A 22,688-nucleotide genomic window follows, 5' to 3' on the forward strand; every position below is an offset into this window, starting at 1 on the left:
GGGAAACACGAGATGCGCCGACTGCGGCGCCCCGGGTAGGTGCGGGCCGGGTGGGTGCGCCCAGGGTCGTGGCCGGTCCGCGTGGGTGCGGGGCCAGGCTGGATGTGGGGCGGGGTGGGTGCGCCCCTGGGAGGCGCGGGCCCGGGTGGGCGCCGGCGCGAGCGGGTGCGGGGCCGGGATGGGTGCGGCCCGGGGTGGGTGCCGGCCTGGATGCCAGCCCCGGGGACTGGGAAGGGTGCTGCGGCGCCTGCGTGGCCGGGGGGTGGGGGGGGGCGCGGGCCCCGGGTGCACCTGCATGGAGCCGGACGTCGCCTCCCAGCGGCCCCGGGGCCTGTGGCTGTGTCGCCTCCCCTCCCCCCCCCCGGGCTGCGTGTCTCGCTGTCACCCACGGACCGCCGCTGCCTTGCGAAACCTCGGCTCCGCAGAGAAAGAGGAAATCGCGCGGGCGAGCCTCTGCAGGGAGAGAAAGGGCAAGCCGCCCTGGGGGCTTCTGTGCGTGGGTGTGGGGGTCCACCTGGCTCCCCACCACCTGGAGGTGACGTCATGCCGCCCCCTTCCGCCAGGGGCCACCCTTTTGCACGCGCCCTGAGCAGGGGGCTGGGGGAGGAAGCCTGTAGGAAAGGGCTCCCCTCTCCCCACCCTGGCAACTGGCTGCTCTGGGCAGGTGGCCAGTTCAGGTGGGGCCCCCGGGCAGGTGCAGCCTGTAACAAGCTCCCGGTCCACCTGCACCCATCCTCCCAGCAGGCATCTCCTGGACTTTGCTCCTGGGTGGCCCTGCTCTGGGGTGATTTCCAAGGTGCCAGAGTCCTGAGGAGCTTCCCCTCCCTTCCTGGGGCGATTTGTCCTGGGATGGTCAGGAAAAGGAGAGGCCGTGCTTCCAGGCCGGCAGAACCCTGCTTCTGAGCCATCGGCAGCACCCCTAGTCCTTGCTGAGGGTGGGGGTGGGGCAGCCTCACCTGCTCATGTCACCCCAGGGTGGAGGGTGGCCCCACTCAAGGGCTGTTCCCCAGGCACTCCAGGGGGACACTGGACACCCCACTGGGGGCTCCTAGGCCAGACTCCTCAGAACACACCTAGCACAAACCCCCCAAGGAGGGGGCCTGCGTTTGTCCTGAGATGGCAGTCTGAGACACGCAGCCTCTGGGCACTCCAGAAGGGACCCGGGCACCAGCCCCTCCTCTGTTGCCCATCCACTGGGCTGGGGGGGGGGGGGTCTTTGGCAGCCCCAGGTCCTGGGAATCTGCTGGTCAGCTATGGTGTTGCCAAGAGAGGCCGTACCAGGAGCTAGAGTGTCCCGCAGCCAGTGGCAGTCTTCTCTGGAAGCCGGGCAAACTGCGGTGGCCTTTTCCCCAGCCTCCTGAGCCCCGGGGAGTCGCAGGGCCCACCCTGAGGGTGCCGTGGGGGCCGCATTGGCACCACCGTCGTGCTCTGCTCCTGCCCGCTGGCTGGCGCCGCTCACACGCTCCCCACCTCCCTCTTCCAGACCTGCACTTTCCCTTGTTCAGGAGAGCCTCGGGCAGGGGGTCGGGGGAGGGGGGGTTGGCCCTGTCCCTCTCCTTTCCGGGTACACTGCTCAGGAGCAGCATCTTTGGACCCACAGCCTCCCTCCAGTGACCTCGCGGGGTGGGCAGGTGGGACAGGGGGCTTCCTGGCCTCTTGGGCCCTGCAGGGGCCCCTCCCCTCCCAGTGGGCAGTGTCATGCCCTGCCCCCCCCCCACTCAGCCAGAGGCCACTGCCCCGAGGCAGGCACGCTGGGCTCCAGAGCGGTCAGTTCTTACAAGCCCAGCTTTCCCAGGCATTGGGCCAAGCCTCTGGTTTTTCAGAATTGGCCCATGACACCAGCATCTTGCCTTATCTCTCTGGCAGCCCTGTGGCACAGGCAAGATGCTGGCCATTGCCCCCATTTCACAGCTGGGGAAACTGAGGCTTTCGAAACTTGAGCCACCTTGGGGGATGTGGGGCTTCAAACGCAGAGCAGGTCTCTTGATGTAGCCCTGCCCTCCCCCTTGCTGGCCTTCCCCACTGCTCCAGGGGTGTCCGGGGCAAGGCCTGCTGCCCTGCTTCCTCCCTCATGACCCCAGTGGAATGCCCGCCCACAGGATCTGCTGCTTGGATGGAGCCATCTGGTCTGTCCAGGTTCTGTGCCACTGTGCCTGCCCTGGCCCAGACGGGCAGCTAGGGGCCACTCTGTGGTGACATGGACTGGCTCATGGCTGCCCTGCCTGACCACAGCCAGCAGGGAGCAGGGCATTGCCGGGGCCAGGGGGCAGGGCAGGCCTGGGCCACCTCTAACCACCATGGCCCTTGTGGGCCAACTGGCCAGGTGAGGACTCCTGGGAGGGAGGCAGCCTTGGGGTGAGGGAGTCCTTGCAGCCCCACAGGACTTGCTTCAGTAGTAGGCTCCCCTCTCCTTTGCGTGTGGGACCCAGCTAACAGCCTCCCAGAGAAGTGACAGGCCTTGAGGGAGTGGGTGCGTTTGCAACCCTTTCCCCGGCAAGGCCTGGGTGGGGGTCTTCCTCTTGGGGTCAAGGGAGGGGGGTGGGCCTCTGCATGTCCTCCAAGCTGCCTACCTAGTTGGAACAAATGATAGATTCTCTCCTTTGAGCCTCAGGTCTGATGCCCCGGAAGGACTTGGGGGCTCTCACGTCTTCAGTTGGGTTTGGCCGTGGGTGATAATCGTGTGGTCCTTTGATGCGTGTCCCCTGGACATCTGAGTTACCTGGAAACACCAGGTAAAGCCAATTCTGAGAGCACCTGGGCCTTCTGACGTGCACGGTCAACACCGTGAGGGAGTCCTCGTTTCTGACAAGACAGATGGTTTGAGACGGCTGCATGCAGGCCGGGCTGCTCTAGGCACGTTTCCAGAGCCAGGACCCAGACGGTCTGGCTCTGAGAGGCCTGGGGGGACGGTCCTTGCGGCTCAGCCACGACCCGAGGTGGTATCTGCTCAGCCCGGCAGGTGATCTCAGAGCAGAAGCTGCTCGCTCAGCCCGGGAAGGATTCGTGGCGGACATGACTCTCCGGAACTTGCTGAACTTGCTGTAAGCCAGGGCAGAGCAGCTTGGTGGGGGGGAATTCCAGGAATTTGGCCTCGTTTGGGAGAGGGTCCCCTGGGTGGGCGTGTGGCTGGCAGGGGGCTGCTGAGGAGTGGGCTGGGCAGGCAGCACCCATCTCTGGGGCAGCCAACCCACCTGGTTCTTGGGTTAAAAAAAATGATTATTTTTATTGTGGTAAAATATGCATAAAAGTTACCATTTTAACCATTTATTTGAGAGGGCGTGCGTGTGGACTTGCACAAGCAGGGGGAGGGGCAGATGGAGAGAGGAAGCAGAGACTCCCCGCTGAGCAGGCAGCCTGAGGCGTGATCCCACCCGAAGCTCATGACCTGAGCTGAAACCAGGAGTCCCGCTCCTAACAGTCTTCGGTATGTGGGAGCATTGAGTACACCATTCCCCCCCCCCCCCCCCCCCCCCGTCTCCAGAGCCCTTAGCATCCTGTAAACCGGAAACACAGGCCCCGCACCCCCCGGCTCTGCTGTGTTTGTGGGTCTGACGGTTCCCGGACCTCGAGTGAGGGGGTCCTGCAGCGTTCGCCTTGTTTCTGGCTCATTCCCACACTCGCAGCGTGTCCGTGCTCCCGTGATATGGACGCCCCACACCGGGCCCACCGCCCAGCTGCGGACACCTGCGTGGCTTCCCCATCTTGGCCGCTGTGAACGCGGGGCTGCGAGTCTGAGTCTCGGGCAGAGCCCGAGGAGTAGAACGGCTGGGCCACAAGGCGATTCTTGGTCTTGAGGGTTGGGGGGCCCTCCAGGCGGTGTCCCTCAGCTGGCTCTGTGCTCGGCCACAGGCCAGCAGGCCCCTGGTGCCCGCGCATGTATGGGGGGCTGGGGAGCAGCTGCCCCCCCTCCACCCCAGCAGGGGAGGCTCAGCCACCCCTCTCTGCCATGCCGGAGACACTCACTAGGCTGAGATCGCCCCAGAGGGGACTCGGAGCTGCTGGGCGGGCCAGGGTGTGTGAGCCGGGCCCCGTTGTTGCGAGGCAGCGCCGTGAAGGCAGGGGGGTGACACTGCCCCGCCCTCCTCGTTTGCTGTTGACTCAGCCCTGCTCCTGGCCAGAGGCCTGCTAGCGCTGTTGCCCACACCTGTGAGCTGGCGGCTCGGTCCCATTACCCCCACAGAAGAGCCACAAGGGGCTCCACCAGGCTGGCAGGCGTGGGTTTGTCACCTGCCCTCCTGGCGGCTGTTCCCTGTGGCCCCATCAGGCCCAGAGCAGTGGCTGAGACTGGCTCTTTCCCCCCTTCCCTTAATTGTGTTAAAATACACATAACCTAGAACGGACAGTCTTAACCAAGTGGGTGTGTCCGGTTCAGGGCCTTCACCGCCTTCACATCTGTGTAGCCAGCTGTCTCCAGAACTTTCCACCTTCACCGACTAATACTCCGTCCGCACGAAACACGCCCCCCTCCCTGCCCCCCCCCCCCCGCTGCCCTCTGTGAGCCTGACGACTCCGGGTCCCTCAGAGAAGTGGGGTCCCACAGTGTTTGTCTCGTGTCCGCAGGGCCAGCCCCATGGTAGCATGTGGCAAAATTCCTTCCTTTTTAAAATTGGGGTGCAGGGACACCTGGGTGGCTCAGTCATTAGGCGTCTGCCTTCGGCTCAGGTCATGATCCCAGGGTCCTGGGATCGAGCCCCGCATCGGGCTCCCTGCTCAGCGGGGAGACTGCTTCTGATGCTCCCCCTGCCTGTGCACTCTTCCCCGACAAATAAATAAAATCTAAAAAAAAAAAAAAAAAAAAAATGAAATTGGGGTGCAGTTCACATGGAGCATGATATTAGTGTTAGGTGCACAACCCAGTGATCCGGGGTTTGTGTATATTGTGAAGTGATCTCAGTAAGTCTGCTGAACAGTCTGTCAGCACACAGTTACAACTTCTGAGATCTACTCCCTTAGCGACTTCCAAATATCCAACGCGTGTTATTGACTCCGGTCAGCACGCCGTGCGTTACTTCCCGGGACCTGCTTACCTTCTGCCTGGAAGTTGGTGCCCCTCGGCCCCCTTCACGCATCTGGCAACCACCAGGCTGTCCTCTGTGTCGATGAGTTCAGGGGTTTTTTCCTCGGACCCACATATGGTATTTATCTTTTTCTTTCTGACTCATTTCACTTAGCATAATGCCCTCAGGACCCATCCATATTGTTGCAAAGGACAAGGTTCTCCTCTTTTTTGCGGCGGAACACTATTCCAGTGCGTATGTACGCACGGCATCCTCGATGTCCACTCGTCCATCTGTGGACACTTAGCCATTCCGTGTCTTGGCCATGGTGAAAGACGCCACAGTGGGCACGGGGGTGCGGATGACTTTCCCAGTTAAGTGTCTGTGTTCCCCTCCACAGAAGTGGAATTGCTGGATCTTACCGTAGTTCTATTTTTAATTTTTTGAGGAACCTCCATGCTGTTCTCCGCAGTGACTGCCCCAATTTGCTTTACCACCAGCAGAGCACGAAGGTTCCCCTTTCTCCACATCCTCGCCAACGCTTGTTCCTTCTTGTCCTTTGGACAGTGACTGTCCATTCTGACAGGTGGGAGGGGGGATCGCACCGCGGTCCTGATGTGCCTCTCCCTGACGATCCTGATGAGCACCTTCTCGTGGACCTGCTGGCCACCTGTGTGTCCCCTTTAGAAGACTGTTCAGAGCCGCTTCTCAGTTTTTAATTGCATTGTTGGGTGTTTTTGTTGTTCTGTTTTGCTACCGAGTTGTGGGAGTTCTTTATATTTTTTTAGATATTCTTATTAGATATGATTTGCAAATATTTTCTGCCATTCCACAGGTTGCCTTTTCCTTTGGCTGATGATTTGCTGGGCCGTGCAGAAGCTTTCTAGCTGGATGCGGTCCCGTTGGTTTCTTTTTGCTTTCGTTGCCTAATCAAAGAATCCTCACCAAGACCGATGTCAAGAAGCTTACCGTCTCTCTTTTCTTCTAGGAGATTTATGGTTTCAGGTCTTACACTCCAGTCTTTAATCCATTTCGAGTTCATTTTTGTGTATGGTGTGAGGCTGTCCAGTTTTCCCAGCCCCATTTATTGAATTGGCTGTTCTGTCCCCGTCGTATATTCTGGGCTCCTTTGTCATAGATTAATTGACCATGTATGGGTGGGTCCATTTCTGGGCTCTCTATTCTGTTCCACTGATCTGTGTGTCTGTTTTTATGCCAGTACCATAGTATTTTGATTACTGTAGTTTTGTAAAATACTTTGAAATTGGGAAGCATGAAGCCACCAACTTTGTTCCCCTTTCTCAAAATTGTTTGGTTTTTTGGAGTCTTTTGTGATTTTATACAAATTTTAGGGTTGGTTGCTCTATTTCTGTGAAAAACGCCATTGGACTTTTGGTGGGGACTGCATTGAACTGTAGATTGTTTTGGGTAGTATGGATATTTGAACAGTATTAATTCTTCCAACCATGAGCATGGACTGTTTTTCCATTTACTTGTGTCTTCAATTTCTTTAAGGTTTTAATAGCATGCAGCATACAGGCCCTTCACCTCCTGGATTAACTTTATTCCCAGGTGTTTTATTATTTTTGATGCACCTGTCAATGGGATTGTTTTCTTAATTGCTCTTTCTCATGGTTTGTTATTAGTGTGGAGAAACAGAACTGACTTCTGTACATTGACCCTCTGTCGTGTAACTTCACTGAATTCATTGTTCAGTTCGTGTGTGTGTGTGTGTGTGTGTGAGTGAGGGTACACGTGTGTGGAGAATCCTTAGGGTTTTCTACCCATAATGTGTAGAAATAGTGAAATAATCTGCAAATAGAGACCGTTCCACTATTTCCCTTTTGGTTGTGATGCCTTTTATCAATTTTCCTCCCTCGTTGCCCTGGCCAGGACTTCCAGCACCAGATAGCATACAGGTGGAGAGAGAGGGCATCCCTGTCTTCTTCCTGACCTTACAGGAAAATCTCTCAGCTTCTCACTGTTGAGTGTGATGTGAGCTGGGGGCTTGACCTTCATGGCCTTTGTTGTGTTGAGGTACGTTCCCTCTGTACCCACTTTGTTCAGAGTGTTTCTCATAAATGGTTGTTGAATTTTGTCAAGTGCTTTTAAAACTGCATCTGTTGAAATCATATGATTTTTATCTTTCATTTTTGTTAGTGGAGCATATCACATTAATTGATTTGTGGATGCCAAATTGATTTTTTTCTTCCTAAGGACATAGACGTTTATTGGACACGCTGCAAGGGATCAGTGGGCAGGACAGCAAAGGAGAGGCTGCTCGGATGGATTTCTCGATCCAAACTTGCATCCCTGGAGTAAATCCCACCCTATCATGGTGTGTGATCCTTTTAATGTGTTGTTGAATTCAGTCCGCGAATCTGTCATTGAGGACTCTTGCATCTGTGTTCATCAGGGATGTTGGCCTGTAATTGTGGTGCCCTTGTCTGATTTTCGCATCAGGGTCGTGCTGGGCTCATAAAAGGAGTTGGAAGTGTTCCCTCATCTTCTGTTTTTTGGTATTAATTGGTATTGCTTCTTCTCTAAATGCTGGTAGACTTCACCAGTGAAGCCGTCTGGTTCTGGAGGTGTGTTGAAAGGTTTTTGATTACAGATTCCGTCTCCTTGCTACTAATCCATGTGTTCAGATCTTCTCCTTTTCCATGATTCAGTCTTGTACGTTCCTAGGGATTTAGCAGTTTCTTGTTCAATTGGTGGGGAGGTAATTATTCATGATAGTCTCGTACGATCCTCAGTGTTTCCATGGTCTCAGTTGTAGGCCGCCTCTTTCATTTCTGATTTTATTGATTTGAGTCCTCTCTCTTTTTTTCTTGGTGAGTCTCGCTGAAGTTTGTCAGTGTTGTTTGTCTTTTCCAAAACACAGCTCTTCGTTTCATTGATCTTTCTATTATCTTTTTGTCTCTCTCTCTCTCCTTTTTCTTTTTAGAGCACACTCGAGTCGGGGTAAGGGCAGAGGGAGAGACTCCACGCTGTGCATGGAGCCCGATGTGGGGCTCCATCTCATGACCCTGACATCACGACCCTGAGATCACGACCTGAGCCCAGGCCAAGAGCCAGGCGCTTAATCAACCGCGCCCCCGAGGCGCCCTGGGCTTCGTCTGTTTTTTTTTTTTTCTCTAGTTCCTTGTGGTGCAGAGTTAGGTTGTTTATCACAGACCTTTCTCGTTTCTCCGGGCCGGCGCTTGCCACTGTGGACTTCCCTCTCATCACAGTTGTTGCTGGGCTCTCGGAGTTGCTGTGTGTTGTATTCCATTTTCATTTGTCTCAATTATTTTTGGATTTCTCCCTTGACCCACTGGTTGTTCAGGAGCATGTTGTTGCATCTCCACACATGTGTGAATTTTCCAGGTTTCTTGTAATGGATTTCTAGTTTCACACCATGGTGGTCGGAAGATGAGTCGTGATTTTAATCTTCTTAAATTTATTAAGACTTGTTTTGAGGCCCAACATGTGGGCCTGTGGTCTTAGGTTTAGGTACTTGGTCCATGTTGAGTTAATTTTTGTATATGCTGTTGGGTGAGGGTTCAATGTCATTCTTTTGCATGTGGGCCTCTTCCCAGTGCCCCTTGTTGAAAAATCTATCTTTTCCCCATTGAGTGGTCTTAGCACTCTTGTCAAATATCACCTGAGCATCTATGCGAAGCTTTATTTCCCGGTTCATTCTGTTCCACTGGTCGATATGTCTGTCGTTTATGCCAGTACCACACTGTTTTGATGACTACAGCTTTGTATTAGATTTTGAGTCATGAGGTGCGAGTCCTCCAGGTTTGTGGTTCTTTTTCCAGATTGTTTTAGCTACTCAGGGTCCCCTGAGATTCCAGGTGGATTTTAGGATGGGCTTTTCATTTCTGCAAACTATGTCATTGGGATTTTGGTAGGGATTACATTGAGTCTTTGGTTTACTTTGGGTAATATTGACATTCTGACAGTATCAAGTCTTCTAATCCATAACATGGGATATGTTTCCATGTATTTATGTCTTTAATTTCTTTCTACAACATTTTATAGTTTTCATCATACAAGTTTTTTTTTTTTTTTACCTGCTTGGTTATTTCTTAAGTATTTCGTTGTTTTTGATGCTATTGTAAGTTGTTTTGTTCTTGCAATTTACTTTCAGATTGCTCAATCTGTATAAAAATGCAACTGACTGCAGCCCCTGGCTGGCTCAGTAGAGCGTTCAACTCTGGATCTCAGGGTGCTGAGTTTGAGCCCCATGTTGGGTGTAGAGATTACTTAAGAAATAAGTAAATAAAAATATATAAAAATGCAACTGATTTTCATGTGCTGACTTTGTATCCCATTACTTTGCTGAATTCGCTTACTCTGACAGCTCTTTTGTGGAGTCTGTAGGGTTTTTTGCATATAAGACCATGTCGTATGCAAACAGATCATTTTGCTCCCTCCTTTCCACTGTAGATGCCTCTTCCCTCGTCCTCGTGCCTGGTTGCTACGGCCGGGGCTGCCAGTACCGTGTGGACTGGAGGTGGTGAGGGCAGGCACCCTCCCCTTGCTCCTGCTCCTCGAGGAGGAGTTGGCAGTCTTCCACCACCGAGGATTATGGTTGCCGTGGGGTTTTCAGAGACGGCGGGTACTGTGTGTCGGGGGGGGGGGGCGGTCCCTCCTGTTCCTGGCTTCTTGAATACCTTAACGAGAGCGTCACGTTTGGTCAAGTGCCGTTCCTGCAGCAGTTGAGATAGACGATCGTGTGGGCTTCCCCTCGTTCTGCTGACGTGGTGCGTCACACTGGCGGGTTCTCACGGGGAGCCCTCTGTGCTTTCCACGAATAAAGCCGCTTGTTGGTGGTGCGTCGTCCTTAATGTGCTGCCGAGTCCTGTTTCCCAGTGGTCTGTTGAGGGTGTTGGCCTCCGTGTTCACAAGGGATACTGGTCTGTGATCTTCTCATAGTATCTCTGGGGTTCTGCTGGCCGTGTCGGATGAGTTAGGAAGTGCTCCCTCCCCCTCAATTCTTTTTTTTAAAGATATTACTTAATTTACTTGACAGAGAGAGACAGTGAGAGCAGGAACACAAGCAGGGGGAGTGGGAGAGGGAGAAGGAGAAGCAGGCTTCCAGTGGAGCCGGGAGCCTGATGCGGGACTCGATCCCAGGACCCTGGGATCATGACCTGACCTGCAGGCAGACGCCCAATGACTGAGCCACCCAGGCAACCCTCCCCCTCAATTCTTTTGGAAAAGTTTGGGAAGGATGGTGTTGCTTAAGTGTTGAGTAGCATTCACCAGTAAAGCCATCAGGGCCAGGGCTGTTCTTTGTTGGGAATTTCTGATGACAAATTCGGTCTCCTTACTCGTTTACAGGACCATTCAGATGGTCCCCTTCTTCCTGATTTAGTCTTGGTGGGCTTTCTTTTTCCAGGAATTTGTCCACTTCATCGAGGTGACCCTGTTGTTGGTGTACGGTTGTTCACAGCACGCTCTCATAGACCTTTTTATTTCTGGGAGCAGCATCCCCAACTTTGTGTCTGATTTTAGTGACTTGAGTCAGTTTCTTAGACCATCCAGCTCAAGGCATGCCGATTCATTGATCTTCTCGAAGAAGCATCTTTTGCTTTCATTTATTTTCTCTATGGTTTTCTTTTCTCTATTTCCTTGATCTCTGCTCCAGTCTTTATGATTTCCTCCCTTCTGCCAGCTTTGGGTTTAGTTTCTTCTTTGCCTAGTTCCTTCAGTTGTAAGTTCGTTCGTTGGTTTGACATCCTTCTTGTTTTGTAATGTCACCATTTATAGCTACAGATTTCCCTGTTAGCACCACCGTTGCTACATCCCGTGTTCTGGTGTCGGGTTTTGTTTTCCTTCATCAAATTTCATTTCATTTCTAATTTCCCTTGTGATTTCTTCCTTGATCCACTGGTTGTTTAAAAGTGTGTTACATTTCCGCCATGTTGTGAACGTCCCAGTTTTCTTTGTGTTGACTTCTGACTCCACCCTGTTGTGGCCAGAGAAGATACTCTGTATGACATCTGCCTTTTAAAATCAACCTAGACTTACCTGCGGCCTCACGTGTGGTCGATCCTGTCCAACGGTACGACGCCCCGCGGGCCCTAGGGAGGAATGCCTGTGCCGTCCTGGTCAGGTGCTGCCTGGTTGGATCTGGTTGGTTGTGGGAAGTCCTCTGTTCCCTCACTCCTGCCGGATGTCTCTGTCCATCAGTGTGAGTGCAGCGTCACGGTCTCAAGCCGTCATTCGAGGCTGGCGATGTCCCCCTTCAGCTCTGTCGGGTTCGGCTTCCTACACTTTGATGTCTGTCATTAGGCGCGTGAGTGTAATTGTTAGATCTTGCTGTGTCGAGGCTTCTACTCACATAGACTGTCCTCCTTCGTCCCTGTGGCCTTTTCCTTAGTCTGTTTGTCTGATGTTTGTGAAACCACTCCGGCTCTCTCCCGCGGGCTGTCCACGCGCAGTGTCCTTTCCCATCCTTTGACTTCCGACCCGCTGTGTCTTTAGATCTCGGCCGCATCTCTCGTGGACAGCCAGTGGTTGTACCGTGTGTTTCTGTCCGTCCTGCCATTCTCTGCCTGTTGACTGGGGAGGTTCATCCCTTTACCTGTGATGTGAATGCTGGTAAGGAGGGACTTCCTTCTCCCTTGTGCCCTTTATGTTGTGTGTGGCCTACAGCTTTTTTTGGTCCCTCGTTTCCTGCATTCCTGTCGTCTTCTGTGTTTATGTGAAATGTTTAAATTCCCTCCTAATTTCCTTTTGTGTATATTCTATAGCTCTTTTCTTCCTGGTTGCCATGGAGATTACATTTAACATCCTAAATTTATAACCTTCTAAATCGAATTTGTAGTAGTTTAACTTCAGTAACGTGCAGAAACCCTGTTCCTTCACAGCTGTCTGTAACCTTTTGGTTGTTGATGTCACAATATTTCATCTTTACACGTTGTGTGCCCCAAGACATAAATATTCATTCATTCATTCATTCATTCATTCATTTTTTTAAGTGATCTCTCCACCCAACTGAAATCAAGCGTGGCATGCTTCTCCGACTGAGCCAGCCAGGTGCCCCCATAAATAATAATTATTTTAAATGCATTAGTCTCTTATGTAGAAAACAAGATCTGGAGTTAAATACCAAAGTTGTAGTAGTACTAAGTTTTACATTAATAATTTTTTTTTATCAAATGAGTTAGTCTCTTAAATATAGAAAACCAGTTTTAATACCATCGAATGCCAACTAACCATTGTTATAAAACACTAGCTTCTGTAGTTGCCATGTATTTACCTTTTCTGAGATCTCTGTTTCTCCATATGGCTTTGTGGTACCGCAGCTCTGGTCACAAACACCCTCGACTTTTGTTTATCTGGGAACATCTCGATTTCTCCCTCACTTTTGAAGGACAGTTTTGCCAGAAATAGGATTCCTGGTTGACAGTTTTTTCCTCTGAACACTTTGCATATATCAGCCAACTGTCTTCTGGCCTCTGAAGTTTCTTCTTTTTTTTTTTTTTTTTCAAGATTTTATTTATTTGACAGAGAGAGTGAGAGAGCACAAGCAGAGGGAGTAGCAGGGGGAGAGGGAGAAGCAGGCTGGTTCCCTGCTCAGTACCACTGAGTCACCCAGGCGTCCCAGGCCTCTGAAGTTCCTGATGAGAAATCTGCTTTTCATCTATTTGAGGATTTCTTGTAACAAGTGGATTTCCTCTTGCTGCCTTCGTGATCCTTGGGTCTGGGTTTTGGAAGGCAGCTATGCTCACCACTATACCACCAACGCATGGGTCTGGGTTTTGGACGTGGTACAGTTGTGTGTCTCAGTGTGTGGCCTCTTGGAGTTCACGGAGCCTCATGGCTCACGTCTCCTCACACCGTGATGTCTTCAGATCCTCTCCCTGCTCCTTTCTCTCTCTCCTTCTGTGTCTCCCATGCACATCGCTTGGCCCCTTACGTTCTGTTTGCTTTTCTTCTGTCTTTCTTTCTGCCTGTTCCTTGGCCTCCATAACTTCCATTGTCCTGTCTTCAAGGTCACTGCTTCTCTCTCCTGGCTGCTCAGATCTGCCTTTGAATCCCTCTGGTGAATTTTCTATTTCAGTTACTGTGCTTTTACACCCAGAAGTTTCTTTCTGGTTTCTTTGTAGGTTTTTTTGTCTTTATTCCTGTTTCCCTTTTGTTTGTCTGTTGTTTTCTTGACTTTCTTCACATATGGCATTTTTCTTCAAGCACATTAAAAAATTTTTAACATCTGTGTAATACGTCTGCCACTAAATCCTTGTTGGGACAGATTCTGTTCATCTGTTCCTTTGAATGGGCCATGCTTTTCTGTTTCTCTGTATGCCTCGTGACTGTTTTTGTTGGACATTTGAAACTAATAATGTGGGCACTAGGAAATCAGATTCTCCCCTCTTCCCAGGGCTTGCTCGCCTAGTCATTGTTTTTGTTTTGTTTTGATTGTTGTAGACTGTCTGCCAGGGATCAGCCTGAGGTGTAAACTTAATGTCTTCTTGGGTCTTTTTTTTTTTATTTTTTTTTTATTTTTAGATTTTATTCATTTATTTTAGAGGGAGAGCACGTGAGTGGGAGGGGCAGAGGGAGAGAGAGAATCTCAAGCGGAGTCTTTGCTGAGCTTGGAGCCCAACACGGGGTTTGATCCCACAACCTTGAGATCATGAACTGAACCGAAATCAAGAAATGGGCGCTCAGTTGGCTGAGCACCCAGATGCCCCTTCTCGGGTCTTTTCTAAGCTTTGCTGTGTTCATTTGTAAACTTTTCCTGTTATATGCAGCTGTTTTGCCCACTCTTTAATGTCTGTCTTCCAAGGGTGGGGACCCAGGCCTTTAAATCCTTAGAAGTCACGTGAGCTGGAGGGGAGTGGCTGCCCCCCTCCTGGCCAGGGGCATCGGTCAGTGAACAGAGCACTGGCCCAATACCTGGAGGACGGGGTCCTTGCTGCCCATCCTGGTTCTTGCCCGTGTGTGTGGTTTCTTCCGGAACACTGCACAGCTGCCTGCCCGGGGCCAGGGGTCCAGAGGGGTAGCTGGGCCTGTGCTAAGAGCTGACATTGACCACAAGTAACTGCAGCTTACCATCCAGACCTTCCCCTGGTCCCAAATTAACCCAAGCACCTTCTACACGGTCCTGTGTCTTTCTCTAAAACATTCAGCTCCTCGGGCACAGGCTTCGGTGGAGGGATGGGCTGTACACGGTGTGATGGGGGAGTGCAGCGAAGACACAGGGCGACGTGGAAAGGGGCAGGGGGTAGACTAGGGCCCCCCACATCAGGGCAGGCCTTGGGTGAGCGCAGGTACTGAGGTGGCAGTGGCCAAGGTTAGGGTGTGGTCCTGGGGTGTGGTGAGGTCTGGGGCTCCCTGAGCAGGAGGATGTCACTGGAAGGGGATGTGGGGAGAGGTGGATAAGGAGACCCTGGGGTTTCTGGTGCTGGGGTTATCCAGAATTCTCCATGGAGGAGGGGGGACAGCTCCCCCAGAGGAGGGGTGGGCGTAGCCCCCGCCACTGTGAGCCCTGAGCTTCGTGTGTTCAAAGGAGAGGCAAGGAGAGCGAGTGTGTCCGGAGAGGAGAGTGGGGGACAGGCTGGCAGGGGGGCATGGCGCACGCAGGGCCTTGTGCCCGCTGTAGGGGAGGGTCCTGGGCCGACAGGGGTGAGGGTGTGCCGGGAGGCCGTTAGAGGGCTCTGAGTCGTCCAGATGGGAGGGGACAGTGGCTCAGTCCAGCGCGATGGCAGTGGTGCGGTACGAAGTCGGATCTTGGATATATTTTGCAGTTTGGGGAATAAGATGCGCTGGGACGTGGGGTGTGGGGCGCGGGTCGGGGGAGAGGAGGGCATCCGGCTTAGAGCCAAGGACAAAGGAAGAAGGGTGGAGACCAGTTGCTGGCGTGAGGGCTCACGATCGGCAAATTGCCACAGACCGCAAGCGGAGACTCGAGCTTGAGGAACGTTCTGGAGAAAGAGGCTGGAGGTAGACACCAAGTAGCCGATAGCCGAAGATGTACATAGTTTTCTGTTTCTGTTTTATTCTTCCGCAAGGTGAAATTCACATAACATAACATTGACCATCAAAACCCAACAGCCCAGGGGCGTTTAGAACATTCCCAGTGCTGTGTGACCAGCACAGGCACTCAGTTCCCAAGTACGGTTTTTACAACCAGAAGAGGAGATGAGAGGGGTCTCCCCGGAGCCTGGAGGTGGGCGGGGGGGGGGGGACTGCCAGGGGGAAGGACCCAGTGCAGCACCTGCAGGCCAGTGGAGTCTGTGACAGGGGTTGGGGGATGGAGGGGCGTACACGGGCAGGGGCTGGAAGGTACTGGGGGTCAGGAGAGGGACACTGAAATCTGGCAACAGGTGCGCTGAATGGGCTGGTCCAGGGGAGGGAAGGGATTGTAGGCCAGGCGGGAGGGGAGGGTCCCGGGGGAAGGCTGAGTTCCCCACTGGGTGGGGAGAAAGGGGAAGGTGCGAGCCTCCCTCCTCCAGGGGCTCAATGAGCGCCTGCTCCATAGATCCATAGATGGCCCCCTCTTCGGTGCGTCCACAGGGTGTGTGAAAGCAGACATGCCCGCCCCCTGCAGCTTAGGTTCCGGCAGGGAGAAGGAGGGTCAAGCAAACAGCACAGCGCTTAGTGTGTTGGAGGTTTTGAGAAGAGAAACCAGAAAGGGCAGCCGGGAGGCCCCAAACCACCCCTCACCCCCCACCTGTGCCCTCCTCACTCCTGGGCCTCAGTGTGGGACGGGCAGACGTCTCGGGAGCCGGCCACAGGGCCCTGCCAGACCCACACCTCCATGCCTGCGCTCTCCTCCCCAGCTGGGCTCTGGTGGGGGGGGGGTGACGCTACCTGCTCAGCCCAGCCCAGCCCCAGGATGTGTCTCACCTGCCGAGATGCCTCGCCTCTGCTCATGGTGCGGGGTTGACTCACCTCCAGGCCCCTGGGGAGAAGGCAGAGCAGTGGGGAGGGAGAAGTGGGGCGGGGGGGGTGCTGGGGAGAAGGGAAGGCAGTGACAGCCCTGGGAGGCAGGGGAGGGGGTAGGAAGAGGAAGGGGTGTCTGGGAGGAGCTGGGAGAAGGCTGGTGGCCTGGGGCATAGTTTGTCCGGGTTGGCAGGTGATGTCACCCCACCGCACGGAGGGCGAGGCTGTGGCCTGGAGGTGTGCCGGGCAGCCTGGTGTGGTCGTGGGGCTGGGGCAGGAGTAGAGATGCAGACTCAGGCCCAGCACCTCTCTGCCGCCCTCGCCTCTGTCTGCAGCACGTCCATGCAGACCAGCACATGCCCTGGGGGTGTGGTCTGTGCTGGGGGGACACAGGCCCTGGAGGCCCACTCCAGGCTACTGGGCGAGGAATCCCCGAGTCCCTGGTGCCCAGAGAGAGGATGGGCAGGCTCCGGATGGCTCCCTGCGTGGTGGGGAAGGGGTGCGGCCAGAGCAGAGCCTGGAGTGGGGTGTGGGGCCCTCCTGCCTGGGCTAAAAGGGTCCTGGTGCTGGGGTACCCCAGCCCGCGGCCCTCCTGCCCTGGAGGGGCTCTAAGCTTCAGAGTGTGAGGCTTATGTAGACATGCAGACACCTCATACCTGGAGCCTCTTTCTGGGCTCCGATGTGGGGCTGTGGGTGTTTGTGCAGGTGGGCAGACCCGGCTGAGCCTCCAGGTCCAGCCTGGCCACCTGGTCCAGCCTGGCCACCTGGACTGTGAAAGCATCAGCCCTGTCCCTCCTCTCTTGGGGACCTCCTGCCTGCCCCTGTCCAGCCGTCCGTGTCCTCCCACTGCCTGAGTGTGCACACAGACCCACTCCGGAGGTCCTTGCCTATAGGGTCAGGGTGGCCCTCCTGAGATTCTGCCCGGAGGCTTTCTTAGGGAGGAGGGTGGGGTTTGGAATCCGGGGAGTCGGGGAGTCAGGGAGTCACATGCTCCTGATTCCTACAGGGGTGCTGGGGCTGCCCTGGGGCGACAGGTGGGCGCCAGTGTGGGACCAGCTTGCTGGCACTCCACCCTCGGGGGCTTGCGGGGGGCAGGGGCTCCCTCTCCGGGAGCCCGGGAGTCTTAAACTGCTGCTCAGTCTCTTCAAGAACTGTCCTGTCGGAGTCAGCATCCTTCTTTAAAATCAGGGCTCTCGATTGAAAAGCCACCCCAGGCCCCAGGGCACTTTTTCGGGTGTGGGGTGCTCGGACAGGGCCCTCTAGGGTGGCTGAGTCTGAGGGCAGCAGGACCGTGTTCCTGGCTGGCTGGCCCCCGGGGGAGGCTGCTACCCCACGCCTCCATCTGGTAGGATCTCCCTCCGTGGGCCGCGCTCTCGGTGTGCAGGTGCGTCACGCAGGCCGGCCGAGTTGCTCAGCGGCATCCTGTGCGATCCCAGAGAGGTGACGTTTGCGGCAGATCTTTGCTGGGCAGATGGCACCCAGACCAAATGCTGCGGAACCATTAGCCTGAGCTTTGGGGGAGACACGCTGGGCGCGTGAGGTCAAAGCGTCCCGCTTGCTTGATCCAGCCCTGCTGCAGACACTGCCGGAGCGCACAGCTGCCTGAGCTTCTACTCTTTCCTTCCTGGTGGTCCAGCCCAGGCCCCCTCCTGCCGGCGCTTCCCCGGCACCCCGCCTCTCCTGGTGGCCTTCGCCTCGCTGCAATGCAGCTTTTCTGTGGGACAGGGCGAGGGATCCCCCTCCTCTTCCGCTGGAAGGCTCAGAGCCTAAGTGTGAGGTCAGCTGACTCTTGGGTGTCAGGAGGTGCTGGGGAGCCCTTCCGGCAGCTGGGGATCACAGTGACCACCCGTGAGCCGTGGTCTTGCCTGTGGGCCTGGCCAGATGCCCAGCTGGGAGACCGCCTCCACCCCCAGGACCCCCTTCTCCCTCCCCTGCCCGGCGCCTGCCTGTGTCAAACCTGTGAAGGAAAGTAGCTCAGGGCGGGGAGCGCGGGCTCCGGGAGCCCAGGGCTGGTCCGCTCCAGTCTGCCACTGGGTGACCTCGGGCAAGTGTCTGACCCACCTTGGGCCTTATTTGCCTCATCGTGTGGAAGGGCAGTAACGAACAGCAGGATCAGCCTCGGATGGAGCTGTGGGACCAGGCTCGATACAGTGCTCAGTCATTAGCCCCCAGGGGGTGTGGGGAGGTTGACGGACAGCCAGGGAGGCTCTGGAGGATGCCCGGAACATTCCTGCTTCCTTCTCCAAGGCCAGGCCCCTGGATTGGCTGACATGGCTCCCGGGTGCCTGCCGGATGTAGCCTTTGGGAGAGCGTGGCTGCCGGGTCTGGGAGAGGGAGGGAGGCAGGGCGTATCTCAGAGAGAAAGCGGGTTCCTGCTGACCCCGCAGAGCAGGCTGCACCAGGGTGAGAGGCCCTGATTTTCTGCTTCTCCAGTCTCTGGGGGATGGCTGGGGCCCTAGAAACACCCACTGCATTCTTAGATTCACCTTTATGGAGGTGTGATTCACACACAATAAAATGCACCCCTTCTAAGCCTGCCAGGGGGTTGGGAGGAGAGTGCGGGCTCGGGGGGCCTTGGCCGCCCTGCGCCCCCATCCCTTCTGCGGAGACACATTTCCCTCCGCCTCTTCTCGTCACCGAGATGTTTGTACTCTTATTACTTGGTTTGAACAGTCCTTTGTGCACTTTGGATTCATGTCCTTTATCAGATACATGATTTGCAAAGTTTCTCCCAGTGTTAATTTGTCTCAACCAGCATCCTTCAAAGAGCAGATCTTTTCTTAAAATTCCGATGAAGCTATCATATTTATTTAATTTTTTCAATTTTCTGTGGCCAAAAAGGCTTTGCCTAACCCACAGTCACAAAGATTTCTTTTGGAAGGTTTATAGCTCTAGGTTTTACATTTGGCGCGATGATGCATTTTGAATGACTTTTTGTACATGGCACGAGACACGGATTGAACTTTAGTGTGTTTGCAGATGGTATCCAACTCTTCCGGCACCATGTGCTGAAAGATGATTCTTTCTCCACTAAATTGCCTTTACACCTTCGTCAGTAACACGTGTGGGTCTGTTCTGGGCCATTGATCTCCTTGTTTCTATGCCAATACCACGCAGTCTTGAGAACTATAACTTTACGATAAATTCTAAAACCAAGTAGTGGTTAGTCCTCTGTTTTTATCCTTTTGCAGGGTTGTTTTAGTTACTCTAGGTCCCCTGCATTTGCATATGAATTTTAGAATCAGTTTGTTAATTTATATTTTAAAAATCCTGCTGGAGGGGCGCCTGGGCGGCTCAGCTGTTGGGCGTCTGCCTTCGGCTCAGGTCGTGGTCCCAGGACCCTGGGATCGAGCCCCGCATCGGGCTCCCCGCTTGGCGGGAAGCCTGCTTCTCCCTCTGCCTCTGCCCCTGCTTGTGTTCCCTCTCTCGCTGTGTCTCTCGCTGTCAAATAAATAAATAAAATCTTTAAAAAATTTTCTAAAAATCCTGCTGGAATTCTGATTGGGATTACGTTGAATCTGTAGATTAATTTAGAGAGAATTTACATCTTCATGATATCGAGTCTTCCAACCCATGAAAATCATATCTTTCACTACATATTTAGGGGGTCTGTGATGTATCTCAGCACGATTTTGTAGTGTTCAGTGTACTGTTTGTCATATTTACCCCTAGGTATTTCATTTTTTTCTGCAATTGTAAATGGTGTTTTTAACTTTTCAAATATATATGTATATTTGAAAATATATATAACGTAAAATTTACTATTTTACCCTCTTTTAAGTAGAGTTGAGTAGCATTTAAAACATTCACATTGTTGTGCAACAGTCTCCAGAATGTGAACGGTATTTTTAAATGTTCAGTTTCCAGCTGCTTATTGCTGATATATATGTGAATATAATTGATTTTTGTATATTTGTCTTATATCCTGCAGCCTTATTATTTATAGTAGTGTTTTTGTAGAATCCATCAGATTTTCTACGTTGATAATCATGTTGTATATGAATAAAAGAGGTTTTATTTCTTCCTTTCCAATCTAGAAGCTTCTTATTTCTTTATTTCTTTTAAGATTTTATTTATTTGACAGAGAGAGACACAGCAAGAGAGGGAACACAAGCAGGGGGAGTGGGAGAGGGAGAAGCAGGCTTCCCGCTGAGCAGGGAGCCCGATGCGGGGCTCGATCCCAGGACCCCGGGGCCATGACCCGAGCTGAAGGCAGATGCTTAACGACTGAGCCACCCAGGCGCCCCACCTTTTTATTTCTGTTATTGCCTTATTGCACTGACTAGAATCGCAACTTCAGTTTTTGAATAGAAGTCATCACAACAGACATTCCTGTCTTGGTCCTGATTTTAGGGGAAAGCATTCAGTCTTTCTCCATTAGGTGTGAGGTCAGTGATTTCACAGATGCTGTATATCAAGTTGGGAAAGTCCCCCGCTATTCCTAGTTTTCTGAGAATTTTTACCAGGATGGTACATTTTATCATGTGCTTCTTCAGAATGTATTGACACAGTCATACGGTTTTTCTTTTTTAATCTGTAAATATGGCGAATTACATGGATTTTCAAACATGGAGCCAGCTTTGCATTCCGGTCTAAATCGCTGTTGGTCATGTTTTTATCTTCTTTGTGTATTATTGGGTATGCAAATCTTTCTGTGGACATGTTTTCATTTCACTTTGGTAGATACCGAGGAGTAGAATTGCTGGTTTACGGGACAGAGATGTTTAGTTATGTGAGCAGCTGCCACGCGGTTTCCCAAAGTGAGTCGAACCAACTTGTACTCTTGCTGGTGCCATTTGCGAGCCCCTCTCATCCTCACCACTTGGTCATGTCGGCCTTTCACACTCTCGCAATGTGTAACGGGGTTCCACCACCAAAGCTTCTTCAATAAGGCACAAGCGATAACTTTGTGTTGCCTAGTGTCTCCGTTTCTTAATTTCAGGCTCCCTTGAGCCCTCCTTGGAAGCAGCTGCTTGAGTTATGATTGAGGGCGTGCATGCCTATCGCCCCACACCCCCACTGGATGGGCAGGCTGGGGTCAAACAGCCTTCAAGTGTGGGTCCCGGTGGGTCCTGGGGCCCCCTGCAGGATGTCAGGCAGGTTTGTAACCTCTCCTTATGCCTAGGAGCCTTGTTGTCAGAGAGATGATTATCCGTGGTGGCTGTACGCCCCCCCTTCCGATCACATGCCCTCCTTGGGCTCACATCTGTCTCAGCCTTTTTCCCCCTGACACAGGGCTTGGAGCAGATAGTAAATATTTCAGGCTCTGCTGGCTACACCTTCTCCGTCACAACCACTCCAACCCTGCCCTTGTAGTGCAGAAGCTGCCAGGGCCAAAAATGTAAATGATGGGCGTGGCTGTGTGCCAATAAAACTTTATTTACAGAAACAGGCCTGAGGGCCACGGTTTGCCAATCCCTGCTCAATCCCCGTTCTGTAAACAGGTGTTCCAGGCCAGGCCAGAGACAGCCTTGTCCCAGAGCCTGTGTCTAAGGATGGAGGATGGCTGAGCAGGAGTGTTTGGTGGTCTTTGCTCAGCCGATCTCAGAATTTCCACACGAGTCAATGAAGGCTGTGAGGAGAGAGGCCTGGGCCAGAGGTCCAGAGCAGACGTCAGCGAGTGGTGAGAAGTGGGGTCTCTCCTGCACCCCAGTGACTTTCCCAGTTGGGCTTATTTTGCACGTCGCCATTATTGTCCCATTTCACAGAGGAGGAGGGTGAGGCCTAGAAGGGCTGCTCCTTGCCCAACACTGGGCACTCTGTGCACAACTGTTGACTGAGCAGCTTTGGTGGACGTTTCTGGGGAAGACAGAGCCCAGTGGGGGAACTGGGACTCTCCCCTTTCTGGGCCTTGGTTTGGTCCACCGGGACAGCTCTTAACTATAAACCGCGTGCCACCCTTGCCCCGCGGTTCTGCCCCACAAAGCCGCTGTGCTCCGCACGACACCGCTCCCGTGCCGCACATCCCTCGGCGAACGTGTGTCGGTGCAGGGGGAGAAGGCCTTGGCTCTCTCTTGGGAAGTGGGGACTCTGCAGACGTAGGGCTATTTGGTCGTTCATTCATCACAAGCCCCTGAGCCCCTTGTTTTGGCTAGGTTCTGTGCTGGGTCCTGGGGGACTGATGTCCTCGAGAAGCCCACAGTGAGTGGGGAGACAGACTGTTAGGAAGCCCAGCGGCTGTAACAAATAGCCCCACATCTCAGAGACAGGACTTGTTACTTGTTCAAACAGTGTTTTGCAGAGGTGCCTGGTCCCAGCTCTCTGGGGCCTCTCTGCTCCAGACAATGACTCAGGGGCCTCCTCCCCTCCCCCCCTTTTCAGTCTCCCCCCCGCCCCCCGTCAGCTGAGGATGGGGACACCACAGAGCACCATGGGCGGGTGGTGGCCGTCAGCCAGGCCTGGAGGGACATGGGTCCCTCTGATCACATTCCAGGAGGCTGGGAAGTGTCGTGCCCTGTGACCCCAGGGAGGAAGAGAGAGACGGATGCTGGAGAGCCCCAGTGGTCTCTGCCACAGACCCGTGTTCAGGGGGGCTGAGGAGATGAGTGTCTGAACCGGGACATGGCTGGGGGTGGCCGGGGAAGCTGTTAGTGATCCCCCAGGACAGGCTGTGCATGCTGCTCTGTAACGACCGGCATAATCTGGGCACTCTGCGTACCAGGCCGGCCCCCTGCTGTCTGTGTATGTCCTTGATGGAATGCTGTCCGTTTTGCAGAGGAGAAACTGAGACACAGAGCAGTTAAGTAATTCGCCTTGGGACACACAGCTAGGAAGGGTGGGGAGGGGGTGGGACCCGGTGCGGCT

General features: G+C 53.6%; 1 protein-coding gene across 4 annotated transcripts in view; it reads left to right on the forward strand.

Annotated features, from left to right (window-relative positions):
- ADAP1 (ArfGAP with dual PH domains 1) overlaps positions 1-22,688 on the forward strand; it is a 74,540-nt gene that overhangs the window by 22,731 nt on the left and 29,121 nt on the right. Inside the window, exon 1 of one of the 4 annotated variants that reach the window (XM_025863645.2) lies at positions 7-35. The exons of 2 other annotated variants lie outside the window; for them this stretch is intronic. The gene's annotated coding sequence lies outside the window, so the exon portion shown is untranslated. Of the gene's footprint in view, positions 1-6; positions 36-22,688 lie in introns of those variants that run through there. One more of the 4 variants, XM_025863646.2, reaches the window with a different exon arrangement.

This window comes from Callorhinus ursinus, unplaced genomic scaffold (genome assembly GCF_003265705.2).
Source record: "Callorhinus ursinus isolate GAN/ISIS: 27379988/994484 unplaced genomic scaffold, GSC_fseal_2.0 scaffold70, whole genome shotgun sequence".
In the NCBI taxonomy this organism is placed as follows: Eukaryota; Metazoa; Chordata; class Mammalia; order Carnivora; family Otariidae; genus Callorhinus; species Callorhinus ursinus.